Source organism: Thalassophryne amazonica, chromosome 9 (assembly GCF_902500255.1).
Source record: "Thalassophryne amazonica chromosome 9, fThaAma1.1, whole genome shotgun sequence".
Lineage (NCBI taxonomy): Eukaryota > Metazoa > Chordata > Actinopteri > Batrachoidiformes > Batrachoididae > Thalassophryne > Thalassophryne amazonica.
The window spans coordinates 21878494-21895840 of NC_047111.1; the positions used below are offsets into that span (position 1 = coordinate 21878494).

A 17347-nucleotide genomic window follows, 5' to 3' on the forward strand; every position below is an offset into this window, starting at 1 on the left:
TGTTTTTTTTAAAAACTGTTTCATTTTATATTTTAACAATAAATGAATGGATCATTAAAAAATGTCCATGAAATCACATTCAAAAGACATTTGCACAGGTAGAAGCTCTCCCCTTATTGTGCATAATTTTAAAACATTCACAATCACTAGTCAAATTCATATTTTATTTATTTATTTATTTTATATAGAAATGATTCTGTCCTGATCACAACATTAAAGGCAATCACCAATTTTGATGAAATTACAAGTTGAAATGAGTCAATTAAAAAAAAATTCATCATGAGGTTTATGTTACAGAAATCCTACTTTAGAATCACACTGCAGTCATTCTTAAATTATCTCCTGCTGCATTTATAATAAACATTGGCATTTATTTACATTGTCTGTTTTTCTGGTTGAAATGATGTGATATGATATATATGATATAAATGATATGAATAATCTGCCAAACTTAAAAAAAATGTACGAATTTCCATGTTATTTTATTTGTCTAAAAATAAATCTCCAAGGTTGCACGTGGTTTTAATTTACAGATAAAGAAAGGTTTCTAAAGAACCTTTTATTTATTTATTTAGCTATTTTAATTACAAGTGTTCTAAACTTTTTTTTAAGAGTAATCAGAAATTTTGAGGTAAAAAAAAAAGATTTGCAAGGATTTTTCTGCCGAAAACTGCTCTATAAATGAGTCGTCCTGTGACACGTTTCTGTTTTGTACAGATCAGTGGTTTCTGCACTGATCTGTTTAGTAGAGATCAGTGGTTTCTGAAACTAGTCTTCCGTGTTTTGGTCCGACGCGTTGTTCCTATTGGACAGGTCGAAGCTACGTCACAGCTCAGAGCAGCAAAAGTTGGATTGGGTTGAACTTTAACTGCATCAGCCTGCCAACAATTGGCAATGCGCGCTCCCGTCAGAAGCATCGCTTTAGCTCGGTTTTTGACGCAACGCTTCTGACACCTCTAAAAACCAACGCGTCTCATTGAAAATAATGCTTTGCATCCGGTATGAAAGGCCCTATAGTGCGAAATGGCAAACGGAATTTATTTTTCATTTATCACTGGCCATAATGGAGCATTTAGTGTCGGCGAAAATAAAAAAAAAAAAAAAAAAACTAAAATCGAAATTTAAATTTATTTTAAAATGCCAAAAATCGTGTCGGCGGGTCCGTAAACCATAGAATAAAAAAAGTCTGGCCTTACCCAAAGTTCATGACTATAGGTGAGGATAAGAGCATAAATCAACTGGTAAATTGAGAGTCTCGCCTTCTGTCTTAGATCTTTCTTCACACCAACTGTCCAGTACAGCATCTGTAAAACATCAGACGCTGCCCCAATCTGTCTATCAAGCTCACGCTCCAACTACTCATGAACAAGACCTTGAGATAGTTGAACTCCTCCACAAGGGGCAATAACTCTCCCCTGATCCACCTTTTTCTGAGAGAAGACCATGGTCTCAGATTTGGAGGTGCTGATTCTCATCCCGCACCCAGCTTCAAACCTGCGCAGTGGGGGTCACTGCCTGATGAAGTCAACAGAACCACATCAGCCACAAATAAGTATTGATGCAATTCTCATTTCACCAAAATAGATACCCTCCAGTCCCTGACTGTGCCTTGAAATCCCACTGATAAAAATCACGAACAGGATAGGTGTGGGAATGTAACTAAACCAATGTGACGTCTTAACAATGCATAGCTACAAAATCAGGAATCATATTCAAGTGTTGCCACCATAGAATTCACAGTGGGACCTCAGTCTGGAGTGTATGTGTTTCAAGTATCAATACTTGTATTCCTTAGAATAAAGGACCGCCACCTCACAGTTTCATTATCAGTCAGCAAACAGCACACAATTTATGGATACACCTTTTTAATTTGTGGCCATGACATTCAGTAATTAAGTCTTCGCACACGAACAGCATGGTTGTTGTTTTTTAATAATTAGTACAATAATGGTGCAAATTCTGCTTTATATCACCCATGCACCAGTCTTAGAAGATAATTCCAGTCAGTTTGCTTAGAGTGGACGTAGTACACAGTAAATAGCCCCTATAGTAACCTGTGATGACCAGAAATATAGAAGTAGACATAAAATGCAAGAAATGTGTTAATAGCTATATTATGCTTTATACTTTTGACTTTATTTGGAGCTCTTATGGTGTGTTTTTAAACTGAAAAGTACTTTCTTTTTGGCAGTTTTGGAAAACCCTTGAGTTTGAAAATGACTGAGGCTGCAAACACATGAACTTGTTTGTTAAAGAGTGTCTTTTATGTATGAAGCACATAGAAATGTGTACTTTTTTTACTTGAACTCAAGGACAGTAGTTGAAAACCTGCTCAGACTTTTTTATCTGCTGGTTGATTACAAATCTTTATTTGGTGTGTGAGGTCGTTTGTGAAGCCACCTGTTCAGCAGCAAGTGCGGAGCTTTAGATCTTCCACTGAAGCCGCGCTGTAAAAGGGGACACCTCTGCAGGGTGAAGTGGGTAAACAACACAGCTACAGCTGCAACATAAAAACAGCATAAAGAAAAATATCCACCACATGCACCACCACATGAGCACAGCAACACAAAAGCAGCTGCAAGAAAGAGAATAAATGAAATCTGAAAGTATAACTGTGGCCAGAGTTACTGGCACCCCTATATTTTAAGTGCGCAATTTGAAATATGTTCAGAAATAAATGCAGAAGTTTCGTATCATGAATTTTTTAAATTCCAAATTTATTGAGCAAAAGCAACAGAAAATGTTTTTATAAAGTGAAATAAAAAATAAAGATATAAAATGCATGCTGGACATTGTTATTGCTGTGCAAAAAGGGGCATCTAAAAATAAGATAAAAACTAAATCTGAGGGAAATTATCTTGCTACATGTACAGATAATTTGACTTGACAAGATGTCTTGAATTAAGATTGGTACATCTAGAAATACACGTCAAACACTTAAAATAAGAAATTAATCCTTAAAACAAGATAAATTTTCTAACACTTCTAAATCTGAAACATTTTTTTCCTGGTAAGAACAAAAATACAACAAAAGTACAACGTAATGCTAAAATACCCTCGGCCGTATGAGCATTGTCTGCTTTACAATTTGCAGTTGTTTAATTGGTATCTCAGTGCAACGTGTGTGTGTGTGTGTGTGTGTTTGCATGATTCATAGCATAAAAATATGAAACAGAATGTGACTTTTTAACCTCTTAGAATAGGTCAAGGTTAGCCATCTTTGAGCACAGACAGACGGAATGATGGCCACAAAGCCATTGCAATATCCGATGGCCATATTTGATGGTCTCTGGTAATAATTTGCAGTCTACCAAGATTTTTTTTAAAAAAGCCCTTCGATGAATTCACTGTAATGAATCACTTTCGCACCATGTTTTCTTTGCAGGCAGGGGATTAATAGATGCATTTCCAAGTGTGTGTGTGTGTGTGTGTGTGTGTGTGTGTGTGTGTGTGTGTGTGTGTGTGTGTGTGTGTGTGTGTGTGTGTGTGTGTGTGTGTTTTGGACTTTGTTCACACCAATCATTAAGAAATACAAACAGTATATAGTACTATATGATAAATCTGTCTGGAGAAGGAGACAGGTGAGGGAAGCCACCAAATCACTCATGGTCACTCTGAAGGTGTTATAGGCTTCTGTGATTTTGATTAGAGAAGCTATGCATAATGTAACATTTATCTGTTGCATCACCACTGCCCCAAAGATGGATTTTTATACGAAAACTGATCAAATCTAGGCCTCGGTCACCCATGTGCCTTCTGGCAAACTGTAGCTGAAATGTCCAGTTATCTTTTTTCTTCTTCTTCTTTTGAAGAATGTCCTTTTATTGGCCAAATAAATCAAACCAGTGATGGTTTGATAAGATCAAAGTCTGGACAGAAATTCTCATCTTGGTCAAAGAACTCGATTATTTCTCTGCCTGAGTGTTCCGAGTGATGTCATCACACTCAACTTTATCTGCACTGAAGCTGACTGGAGGTCACGTTAAGAAGAAGCCAGTGCAACACTGAGGTGTACATAACAGATGCGTCAAACTTTGACAAGGTCCAGCACCTTTTTATTTATTTTTTTGCTGACAGTCTGCTTTCAAGCATGGTCGAAGACGAAGTGAATATTCTGCCTTAAAAATAGGATGAAATTCACTGCTTTCCTGCTGCATTTCTTCACCTTTTCATTTTAATATTTCAGATCGTGTTCTTTTTCTCTTCTTCTTTGCATCTATCAAAAATAAGCATCTGCGTACATAAAGTATCATCTTCAGGATTTTTTTGAGCTTTGACCTTGCAGAGCGTCAGAAGGTATAATGAATCTGAATTGCAATAAAACAGGATTTTCAACCAAGCGGAAATGTAGCCGCCAAGGCTGACGGATTCCTCAGCATTAAATTTTTATTTAGCTGTTTTAACCACATTAACTGTGTCCTTTTTTTCCTTACTGTTTCCCCTTCAGCAAAGTTTCTGACACTTTTTGTTGGGTTTGTCTTCCTCGTGTATTCCGGCAGACAGAGAAGAAGTTTTTTCGTGAACCCAGTGTGCACGTCAGTTGATCCATGAAAACGACACTGACGTGAGGTTTGAAACTGCAAAGACGTGGGTGCTATAAAGTCGACTCTCGTGGGATGCTGGGATATGATTGCACGCTGCCTGTCGCCAGAAATGGCTGTCAGCGTGGAGGAGATGGCATCCACATTCAGGAGCGAGGCTCATTCATCTCCCTCCTCTTTGTTTGCCTTTCTTCCCAGAGTTGGAGGGCTGCATCGGGCAGAATCCTCATCAGCCTTTAACTGGAGGCACAATGGCTTTGGCTCATTTGGCAAAGCGAGGTAATTAGAGCGGCTGAGTCAGAAGAAGAAGGAAAGAGGAGAGCGAGGGTGGAGAGAACTGGAGCGCAGTGATTTAAATGGAGCCCGGGGAAGTACATTAAGGTGGGGGTTGACACTAGGACAGGTCGGCGAGTATTAGAGCCGCCCGTGAAGTCGAGCTTTAATGATTACATGCTCAGGGTGACGTGCGCGGACTCATTTCACTCGCTGCCTCCTCCATTTGGTTCAGTTTACAGGAGGTCACTGTGATGATGTTTGACATATGTTGCTGAAAAATTAGTGATAATGGCCGTGAGTGAAACCCATAATGAGGGAGAAGGTAATGGATGTGAAATGTTTTTTTTTTGTCTCTGGATCTTCAGCTTCTGAGAGCAGCAGATGTTTGGGAAGAGCTTATGACATCAGAGGTGTTTGGTGATACCAATATCTTTGCAGGAGGATCATGCCTACGTCTTCAGGGTCCTGGTGCTTCCTGTCTTGCTGAATGGTTGTGGGACTTGGACGCTGACCAGGGGGCTAAGGTGACAACTGGATGTCTTTGGTACTAGTTCTTGCTTGAGGATCCCACTGGAATGACTTTGTGTCAGGCAGTTATTTAAGGAGCCAAAGATGAGAACTATGACTTGCATTGTGAAAGTCCGTCACCTCTGTTGCCCTTCTGTTGGCATGATCCGGTGCGTCCGTGCTGAGGACTCCAGCAACTGGAAAAAAATCAAGGAGATGCCAGTGCTTCAACTGCAGCAGAAAGATGGCTGGGTTCAAGAGATGGGGATGGACTGGTAGTCTGCATTGGTGGATGCCATCCAGGGTAAAAAACGGTTGTGGTGCGGTGGATGTTGCAACATGCTGCACCAACAATCTAGTGACAAAATAGCCTTTGCTGAATCTTAACCCGGGATATAAAACGGGCTAGCCCACTTTAACCCTAAGTAGAATCTGGGTAAGTGGTATTTCCTGCGTTGCATTGGTATGGCAGATTTTCTACCATCAACCTGCAAGTGTAGCATAATGGATTGTGAAATATTTTGAACTAAAATTCAAGTCACTTTTCAGTTATCAAATTCCTGACTGATCTGGTATAAGTACTAAGGATATTACAACTCCAAATCAGAAAATGTTGAGTCAGTATGGAAAAAAACACAGCAGTGATCCTGACATTTACTTTGACTTCTACTTCATTGCATACAGTATGAACCCACGTTATGTCATGTTTTGTGTGGTCAGCTCCACTGTGGACTGAGCAGGTTTGAGGCTGAGTGTGGGATGAGAATCAGCACCTTCATGGTCCTCTGTCGGAAAACGGTGGATTGTCCCCTCTGGGTCTTGTTCATGAGTTGGTGTAAGCTGGAAGGTGAGATTAATAGACTGATTGGGGCAGCATCTGAAATCTTATGGACCATCATGGTGAAAAAGTAGCTGAGCTGTCTGCTGAGCGAAAGTAGCTGAACGTCTCAATTTACCAGTTATTTACACTCGGTTCAGACTCCGGCGAGCGCGGTCGCATCTCCTCCTCTCTCCTCTCTTTCTGTGTTTCTCTATCTCTCCCCCAACCTTCACAAGTCCCAACTTCACCAGACTGTGAATTCTTCTAACTATATTTGGAATAACCATGGAATTGTTCAGCTGGTCTCTCAACGCTATTGACACCATCTTTTCAACAAGGAAATCAGGGCTGGGGGACCCTGCGTGCCCAGAAGGAACCTATCCTGCGGGCTATGTTCTCGACGCTTGGGAGAGGTGGCGTGTCGTGTGCTTGGCACCACTCTCTGTGGAAGACGTTGAGGATTTATTCTTATTTGCTTTTACGGCAGCAGGGCTTTTGCTGGTTAGGCTTTTGCTGTCCGACGGCTGCTACCAAAGCCACAACCCCACACCTGTCCATCATGATTAATGAGGTGGGCAAGGTGGTACAATCTCAGACTGCGTGAACTCTTGAATTTAAACACAAATTGGAAATCATCTCAGAGCAAACGTCTGCCTTGCAAAGCAGTGGTGGGCACAGCTAACCAAAAAGTTAGCTTTGATAGCAGCTAATCAGCTAACTGAAAAGTTATATTTTATAAAGCTAAACCGATAAACAACCCAAAAATGTATCGGAACCAATAACCAATAACATTCAGTATTGTCGCCGGTACACTTGCAACTACTAACAAGCTGATTTTGAGTTTTAACAGCACGATCGCTTCTGGTAGCATCAAATCCAAACAATGAGTCAGCACTTTTGTCTTTGTGCGCCCTGCCCACTGCTGGAAGCTCATATTTACTACATATTTTGCAGCAGTAAAGCAGTTGAGAGGAGCTAAGCGAAGCTCAACTCTACACACACAAAAACAAGCCATTATTCCTTAACAGGATATAGCAGCACCACCATGAGGCAGAGGTCTTGGAAAATAAAGCAGATTTGACTTATGGTTTGAATTAAAATCAAATTAATCCGGATAGAATAACTCCATTAATGTCAATTCTGTCATTTGTACAAAGTTAAAATAAAACACATTTCTTTTAATTTTAAATAATGCACTGGTTCTGAAGTTTTGTAACAAACACAGACAGATGCCAAAGGGATTATGGGTAAAATGAGCCTCCGTTAACATTAACGTTAACTGATTGGTTGACTCATTCATTCTATGTAAAAACCAACACGTTAATGTGATGTGACGTCTGTGTTGGTATTTACATATAAATGTGCTTTTGTAAAATATGCCATTTTATTCATATGTTAAAAAAAAAGCCATTTGCAAAAGTCAAGTTGTGCTTAGACAACCGTCTGATATAACCGGGGTCACAGTGCATAGAGCACTGCCATCTACTGGCACCCAGACGCTCAGACCCTAACCCATAATCCTTTGTCCACCAGAGGTTTTTTTTTTGTTTTGTTTTTTTTTTTTTGCACGCCGGAGAGTTGCTGCAGTTTAAACAGCACAAAGAGAATCCGCGACAACAATTGTGAATGAACATTATACAACCAAAATATACATTTTTATTTCTTTTGATTAGCTGCAGCAAAAGGCTGCAACAACTCCCTGGTGCACAAAGGATTATGAGATATCTCAATACTTAGGACAAATGCTGCCATGAACACTGCTGGCCAGTAGATGGCAGTAGAGACCGTGAAAACTTGCCAAAACAGATATTTCAAATAAATAATCTGTGTCTGCTACCTTTAATCTGTGTGGAATTTAATAAACGCAAACCAAATTTCAGACATCTTATATATTACTCTGGAACAAAGACGACATACAGTGTTGTAAAGGAAAATAAGCACGACGTTAAAGAGCAAAAAGGAAGCAATTGCAGCTCACAGTGATTCCAATTGAAAATAATGGAAAAGCAACCTGAGCTTCTTCTGGCATTTTTACATAAAACAAACAAAATAACAACATCTACAAACCCAGAGAATATGTTAACAAGAGTTTTAGGCACAATATACAAAGGGTTTAATGCTGTTGTCCGTGTGGAGCCTGATCAGAGCGTCTCAAATGCATTTCTCCTGTCGTGAACTTTTACCCATAATGCACTGGCACTGCCGAGGCATGTCCACACTAAAACCTTCATAATTAGGACAATACTTTAAAACTAAAACATATAGCTGATATTTTCACTTTATAAAACTTCAGAAGTGATGTTAATTTAAATAACATGTCCAAATTAGTTTGGTTAAAATTTTAACCATAAATTAAAACTGTATGCCTCTGGATGACTTGGGCGATATTGCCGGTAAGTTAGTATGGTGTCAAGAGCAGTTTTCTTGTGACCAGTTCTCCCCTGACTGCAGAGGATAGAGCAGTTTCTTCTGAAACCAGCTCTTTTCTGTTTACAGAGAATAGAGCTGTTTATGTGTTACAAAACATTTAACAGATAATCAATCAATCAATTTTATTTATATAGCGCCAAATCACAACAAACAGTTGCCCCAAGGCGCTTTATATTGCAAGGCAAGGCCATACAATAATTACGGAAAAACCCCAACGGTCAAAACGACCCCCTGTGAGCAAGCACTTGGCGACAGTGGGAAGGAAAAACTCCCTTTTAACAGGAAGAAACCTCCAGCAGAACCAGGCTCAGGGAGGGGCAGTCTTCTGCTGGGACTGGTTTGGGCTGAGGGAGAGAACCAGGAAAAAGACATGCTGTGGACGGGAGCAGAGATCAATCACTAATGATTAAATGCAGAGTGGTGCATACAGAGCAAAAAGAGAAAGAAACACTCAGTGCATCATGGGAACCCCCCAGCAGTCTAAGTCTATAGCAGCATAACTAAGGAATGGTTCAGGGTCACCTGATCCAGCCCTAACTATAAGCTTTAGCAAAAAGGAAAGTTTTAAGCCTAATCTTAAAAGTAGAGAGGGTGTCTGTCTCCCTGATCCGAATTGGGAGCTGGTTCCACAGGAGAGGAGCCTGAAGCTGAAGGCTCTGCCTCCCATTCTACTCTTACAAACCCTAGGAACTACAAGTAAGCCTGCAGTCTGAGAGCGAAGCGCTCTATTGGGGTGATATGGTACTATGAGGTCCCTAAGATAAGATGGGACCTGATTATTCAAAACCTTATAAGTAAGAAAAAGAATTTTAAATTCTATTCTAGAATTAACAGGAAGCCAATGAAGAGAGGCCAATATGGGTGAGATATGCTCTCTCCTTCTAGTCCCCGTTAGTACTCTAGCTGCAGCATTTTGAATTAACTGAAGGCTTTTCAGGGAACTTTTAGGACAGCCTGATAATAATGAATTACAATAGTCCAGCCTAGAGGAAATAAATGCATGAATTAGTTTTTCAGCATCACTCTGAGACAAGACCTTTCTAATTATAGAGATATTGCGTAAATGCAAAAAAGCAGTCCTACATATTTGTTTAATATGCGCTTTGAATGACATATCCTGATCAAAAATGACTCCAAGATTTCTCACAGTATTACTAGAGGTCAGGGTAATGCCATCCAGAATAAGGATCTGGTTAGACACCATGTTTCTAAGATTTGTGGGGCCAAGTACAATAACTTCAGTTTTATCTGAGTTTAAAAGCAGGAAATTAGAGGTCATCCATGTCTTTATGTCTGTAAGACAATCCTGCAGTTTAGCTAATTGGTGTGTGTCCTCTGGCTTCATGGATAGATAAAGCTGGGTATCATCTGTGTAACAATGAAATTTAAGCAATGCCGTCTAATAATACTGCCTAAGGGAAGCATGTATAAAGTGAATAAAATTGGTCCTAGCACAGAACCTTGTGGAACTCCATAATTAACCTTAGTCTGTGAAGAAGATTCCCCATTTACATGAACAAATTGTAATCTATTAGATAAATATGATTCAAACCACCGCAGCGCAGTGCCTTTAATACCTATGGCATGCTCTAATCTCTGTAATAAAATTTTATGGTCAACAGTATCAAAAGCAGCACTGGAGTCTAACAGAACAAGCACAGAGATGAGTCCACTGTCTGAGGCCATAAGAAGATCATTTGTAACCTTCACTAATGCTGTTTCTGTACTATGATGAATTCTAAAACCTGACTGAAACTCTTTAAATAGACCATTCCTGTGCAGATGATCAGTTAGCTGTTTTACAACTACCCTTTCAAGAATTTTTGAGAGAAGAGGAAGGTTGGAGATTGGCCTATAATTATCTAAGATAGCTGGGTCAAGTGATGGCTTTTAAAGTAATGGTTTAATTACTGCCACCTTAAAAGCCTGTGGTACATAGCCAACTAATAAAGATAGATTGATCATATTTAAGATCGAAGCATTAAATAATGGTAGGGCTTCCTTGAGCAGCCTGTTAGGAATGGGGTCTAATAGACATGTTGATGGTTTGGATGAAGTAACTAATGAAAATAACTCAGACAGAACAATCTGAGAGAAAGAGTCTAACCAAATACCGGCATCACTGAAAGCAGCCAAAGATAACGATACGTTTTTGGGATGGTTATGAGTAATTATTTCTCTAATAGTTAAAATTTTATTAGCAAAGAAAGTCATGAAGTCATTACTAGTTAAAGTTAAAGGAATACTCGGCTCAATAGAGCTCTGACTCTTTGTCAGCCTGGCTACAGTGCTGAAAAGAAACCTGGGGTTGTTCTTATTTTCTTCAATTAGTGATGAGTAGTAAGATGTCCTAGCTTTACGGAGGGCTTTTTTATAGAGCAACAGACTCTTTTTCCAGGCTAAGTGAAGATGAGACGTCATTTCCTCTCCAACTTATGGGTTATCTGCTTTAAGCTGCGAGTTTGTGAGTTATACCACGGAGTCAAGTACTTCTGATTTAAAGCTCTCTTTTTCAGAGGAGCTACAGCATCCAAAGTTGTCTTCAGTGAGGATATAAAACTATTGACGAGATACTCTATCTCACTTACAGAGTTTAGGTAGTTACTCTGCACTGTGTTGGTATATGGCATTAGAGAACATAAAGAAGGAATCATATCCTTAAACCTAGTTACAGCGCTTTCTGAAATTTTATATCAGACTTAACAGACGTTTTTAACGGTTAAAGTTTTATTCACTATGCCTGTAAAAACATGTTAGCGATCTAAAAATTATCTGACCAAAATTTATCAGAGAATAATTGGTCTGCTGATGGTTTTCAAAGTTATCTGAAAAGCTAATCTGATAATGAAAACATTAGCTTTGATAATTTTCGATGGTTAGCAGTTAGCGGGTTAGCACAACTGTGCCCACCACTGATACGAAGGAATTGATGTTGGAGACCAGTGAATATTCACAATTGTATCTGGACAGTTAAAGAGAGGCCATATTGGAACTCTTTGCTTCTCTGCCTAACCCAAACATGGCAGCCTTATCAGCTACCGAAGGTTAAAATGCACCATTTGTTTTCCTCCAGAAGGATTTCAAAGGCCTTGGTGAAGCATTTGGCTTCTTTTCATTTGCCCTCCTCTACAGTCTGCAGTCATTAAGGCCACTCCAGACTCTATGCATACATCGACCAAGACTGATATGAACTCATCTGCGCACATGATGCACCCCCCACTCCCACCCCTACCCCTCTCTTGTGTTTCTGTCCCCACCCCCCACCCTGGTCTCCACTCTGCCACTCCCACCGAGATCAGACGCGCGGTGGAAATGCTGCTGCAGCCCCAACATACTCATTGCCTCAATTTGGATGACGGACTGTTTCAAAGCTTAGCGTACATAAACAAATCAAATGTACGAGGTCTATTAGATAATAAACCGACCCTTTTATTTTTTTTTTTAACTATATGGATTTGAATGACATGCGATTACACCAATCATGCTTGAACCCTCGTGCGCATGCGTGAGTTTTTTCACGCGTGTCGGTGACGTCATTTCCCTGTGGGCAGGCCTTGAGTGAGATGTGGTCCCGCCCTCTCAGCTGAATTCCTTTGTTTCACACGCTGCTCGAGACGGCGCGCGTTGCTTTATCAAAAAATTTTCTGGACCTGTGAGGAATATCCGAGTGGACACTATTCAAGAAATTAAGCTGGTTTTCTGTGAAAAGTTTAACGGCTGATGAGAGATTATGGGGTGTTTCTGTCGGTGTAAGGACTTCCCACGGAGCGGGACGTCCTGCAGCGCTTCCAGGCGCTGTCGTCGGCCTGTTTCGAGCTGAAATCATCCTAATTTAAGGCTTAATTCACCCATGACATCGTGAGAGAACAGGGAAGATTCAGAAGAGGCCGGCATGAGGAATTTATGCGGACATTCCACTGTTTAAGGACATTTTTTTAATGAAAGACGTGCGCGCAAATTCGCCGAGTCGTTTCCGTGACGACTCGGCAAATCTGTGTGCGCCGCGACAGGAAAAACACCTCCGTGTTGAAAACCATTTGTAGAATTCAGGCGGCTTTTAATGGCTTTCAACAAGTGAGTAACTGAGAAATTGTTTAACAGCTTGGGCATGTTCCAACTTGCCCGTTAAGATTTCCAACGGAGGTGTTTTTCCTGCCGCGACCCCCCGCGGTCGGGTCCAGCCCGACATGCGACTCTGCCCGCACGTTCTTTCATTACAAAATGACCGTTAACAATGGAATGTCCGAATAAACTCCTCATACCGACTTCTTCTGAAAGTTCTCTGTTCTCTGACGACTTACTGGGTCAACAGAGCCTGAAATGTGGAAGTTTTCAACTTGAAACGGCGAGACGCTGCCGCCTCGAAGCGCAGATCGCCGTCAGGCGCCGTGGACCGTCCTTAAAGCGACAGTTACAGACCAAAATCTCTCATCAGCCGTTAAAATTTTTACCGAAAACCAGCTGAATTTATTGAATGGTGTCCACTCAGTTGTGCCTTACAGTTTTGAAAAAATTTTGATCAAACAAAGCAACAGTCTCTGAGCCATTCCTAAACAATGAAAAAAATCGACGAGCGGGTGGGCGACTCCTCACTCAAAGACTGCCCACAGGCGAATGACGTAACCGACAGGCGTGAAAAAACTCTCGCATGCCCACGAGGGTTCAAGCATGTCTGATGTAATCACACGTGATTCAAATCCATATGGTTTTTGAAAAAAATAATAAGGTCGGATACTTTTCTAATAGACCTCGTATATGTGTGGTTGTTTCAATTCTGATGTGTGACATTATTACATTCAACTAGTAATAATTGCTTTATTTTTGTCTCAGGTAATTGGGTGTGAAGATGAATAGCCCTTTTAGGGATCAGTAAAGTTGTTTGAATCTTGAATCTTGAAACTCCTGTCCTCACCTATGGTCATGAACTTTGGGTAATGATGGAAAGAATAAAACTGCAGATACAAGCAGCAGAAACGAGATTCCTCCGCCGGGTGTCTGGGCTTACAAACTCTTGGAAAGGATGAGAAGCTTGACTATCCGGGAGGGACTCAGAGAAGCTGCTGCTGCTTCACATCAAAAGGAGCCAGTTGAGGTGGTTCGGGCACCTGATGAGGATGCCCCCTAGTCGTCTGCCTGGGGAGGTCTTCCAGGCACATCCAACTGGGAGGAGGCCCCCGGGAAGACCTAGATTATATTTCCCAGGTGGCTTGGAAACTCCTTAGGATCCCCAGGGAAGACTTAATTTAATTAATTTTATTTTCATTTATATAGCTCCAAATCACAACAAAGCTGCCTCAAGGCGCTTCACACAAGTAAGGTCTAATCTTACCAACCCCTAGAGCAAGCACACAGGCGACAGTGGTAAGGAAAAACTCCCGCTGATGATTTGAGGAAGAAAACTCAAGCAGACCAGACTCAGAGGGGTGACCCTCTGCTTGGGACATGCTGCCGACACACTTGACAATACAAATATACAGGAAATTTTGGGAGTCCTTTCTGGTGTCCAGGACGGGAGGTCTGCAGAAGAAGATGCCCAGTCTCACTTCTTGATGGAGCCGCACCTCAGACAGAGAGAAAAAACAGAATCAGGTGGCAGAAAGACAATAAATACAGTATAATATGTCAGCATTTGCAACAATGTGGTACACGTTGTTTCACCGGTGACAGATTGAAGTGAACAGAAAATCCCTAAAATGTTTCTATCCTGAATAAAAATGCAAACCATAAACATGATCAGTCTCTCAACTTGAGGATTTTTCTGTTTCTGTCCTGATTTAATCAAAGACAGACTTGTTTAAACTTACCTTAATGTGCTCTGAACATCCTTTTAGTGCTTTTAAACCAATACTAAAATGGTTTTAAATGGAATAAAACTGGTTTTAAGGTATTCTGCCTGAAGAATGTACTGCTTTAAGTGTTTAAGGAGATAATGGCTGTTAAACCCAGCAGAAAATCACTTTAACCTCTTATGTGTAATGATCTTTAGAAATATCATCAAATTTGGAAACACCTACGCCAGCACGTTATTAAACACATTAATGCGTCGGTAACTTTAATCCAGTAATATTGTCGCTAATGGCACCATAGTGTGAGAGTATAGCTTGCCAATGTTTGCCACTAGCACACAACGGAATCACTTTCTGTGTGTAGCACACATGCACCAATGGAGCATGATTTTTTTATGCCTTCTTTCGGGCCAGTAGGGCATAATAAGAATAATGGTACAGTGATGTCTCACATTTACTTCTCCAGCCAAGACCAGTACTCATTGGTACACGTAGGTGGACTGAGACGGTGTAGATTAATGTCTTGTCTAAGGCTAGAGACTGGTAGCATAAGTGGGATTTGAACACAAGTCTACATATCAGCAGACCAGCTCCATATCCACTGAGCTCCCTGCTCTACATAGTCAACTGCACTTCATGTTTAACTAACTGGAGTTGATCATTTCATGTATGAGAAGTTGAATATGTTTGTCCACTTGATACAGAAAACTGTGTTTTTAACAAACCTCCCACCTGATTTTGTGTATAAACGCTGGAAATACTATATGCAAAGAGCGTTGTGCAGTCAAATAACCCCCGAGCAGAGAAAAAGATTGTGGTGAATTTGATTTTCCTGGTGCTCAGTATGCAGAGGAGAGAATCTGATATTTCATCGATTTTCAAAAGTGCTCAACCTGACATTTATATCTTCTTGAAATTAATCTGCTGTAGTTGTTTCTGGTGTCTGGTGAAAGGGCAGAGAAATGAGAGTGCACACAGAGATGGATGGATGAAGTTCTATAAACTGCAGAGAAATAATGCAATTTTCATCAGCACTAACTGCCACTGGGAAACACTCCCCCTCATGTTCTCAGCTGTCAACACCGGTTTCCCGATCATTTTACTCTGAGATCGCTGTGTGAGGCAGAACCCGTCCACAAGCAGAAAACGCACACACACTCATAGCCTTCTTAGAGATAAGAATTTTAACATCAGTAAATGTACTTTGAGGTATTTGTGTAATGACGTTCCTGGAGTTTGCTTTCCGCCATCAGGTCAGGTTTGGTGGGAAATCTGTTGGATTCTTTACACCATAAAGAAATTGATTTCAAGCACAGTCTTTTTAAGCGCAGAACTGAGCTAAATTTATCGTATTTTCCACTGCCGGGAGGTACAAGGAGCAAAGGGCCAATGGAGAGACCAACTTCCAACATTTAGCGTCTATAGTGAAGAAGAAAATAAAAAAAAAAATACCGCTGCTGAGCCATAAAGGCAAAGAGGAGCTCAGTGTGGAGTCAGCGCTCCTCTTCATTAAATATTCCTGCACTTTAACTGGAACTTGGTGACATTCATCTGGGGTTTTTTTTGTTTGTTTTGTTTATTTTTCTGTATTTTCAAAATGTATGTAGATTTTGAGAAAATGTTTGACAGCCTGGGGCCAGTTTCGTTGTAACTCTACTTCTTCAGAGACGTCTGGATTATGAGACAGCGAGTAAACGAAATGAGAAGTGACAATCAAAACGTGAAGCAGTCGGGTCCTGCAGATTTATTCTTCACGATTCTGTATGGCCATGACATTTCATCAAAAGTTAAACAGTTATGTCTTTGCCCTTTCAAGGTCACCCAAAGTCAAAGGTCATAAAGTTAATCAAAAGGTATTATGACTTCACATTCGAGTGTCACTGTAACTGCAAGTGTTGTAAACCAACTCCTTCACAGTTCTAAATGAGTTTGACCTTCTACGGTTACCCAAGGTCAAAGGTCGTGTAACCAGTAGTAAGGTAACATATGATTTCATATTCCTGAACCGATACACAACGGTTCCATCATATCTAAGCCACATTGGCTCCCAGCTGCTGATATTTAATATTTATGACCTTGGGTTTGACCTTTCAAGGTGATCCTAGGTCTAAAGGTCATGTGACCAACAGAGAGGTGATACATGAAATTATATTAGTGTTTAATAGTCACCACACTGTAGTTGTATCTTTATACAACTCCCAAGAATAGTCATCCATTTAGTTTGACCTTAAATGGTCAGCTAAGGTCACAAGGTCACTTGCTCAATGAATACTAATATGAAGTCACATATCTTTCTAAGAGTAGCAATGGGTGAACCCTTGACCACTTATTGAGATTTGCCGCCCTGAATTAGTTTGACCTTTCAAGGTCAAAAGGTCATGATAACAACAAAGAGCTGAGATGTGATTTTTTTTTTTTTTATTTAATAAGTGTATCTTGAACCAGTTCCTCAAAATATGCATTCTTTGGATTCTTTAAAAATAGAACCATGCATTATATATATTATAGTATATATAATGTAACATTGGAGTTCAAAGGTTGGCGTAAGGTTAACAGATGAAGGTCATTTTAATGGCAAAACTGTCTGGATGTTTGGAACGTCAACGCTGTTTGTTTTCCCTTTGATTTAAAACAGATATTTTACAGTGTGAATCCTGTCTGTAAAGGAGTTAAAAGGTTTGACCTCATAAATCTTTCTGGGATGGATGCCTGATGTCCGTAATCTGATCCCTGATCAAGAAAACCATCAACAAGGAAAAGTATGGCACCATTATTTGTAAACTATTTGCATTTTGATGAGCTGCCCACAGGAAGCAAACTGTTTTCTCTAATCGACTTTGCACGTTGACGTTATGGATTGCTGCTAATCTCTTAACCGTGCCGGAGACAAATTTCCCACTAACAGCGGGGATTGTGGGTAATTTCCACCACTGCTGTCGGTGGTGTGGAAAAATTCTGTGCAGCGGTCTCTTAAATAGAACACATAC

The 17347-nt window shown here is 40.4% G+C and overlaps 1 protein-coding gene across 2 annotated transcripts in view; it reads left to right on the plus strand.

Annotated features, from left to right (window-relative positions):
* The window catches only part of tmem132e (transmembrane protein 132E), a 1128337-nt gene that overhangs the window by 861343 nt on the left and 249647 nt on the right, over positions 1–17347 (plus strand). The gene's annotated exons all lie outside the window — the stretch shown is intronic.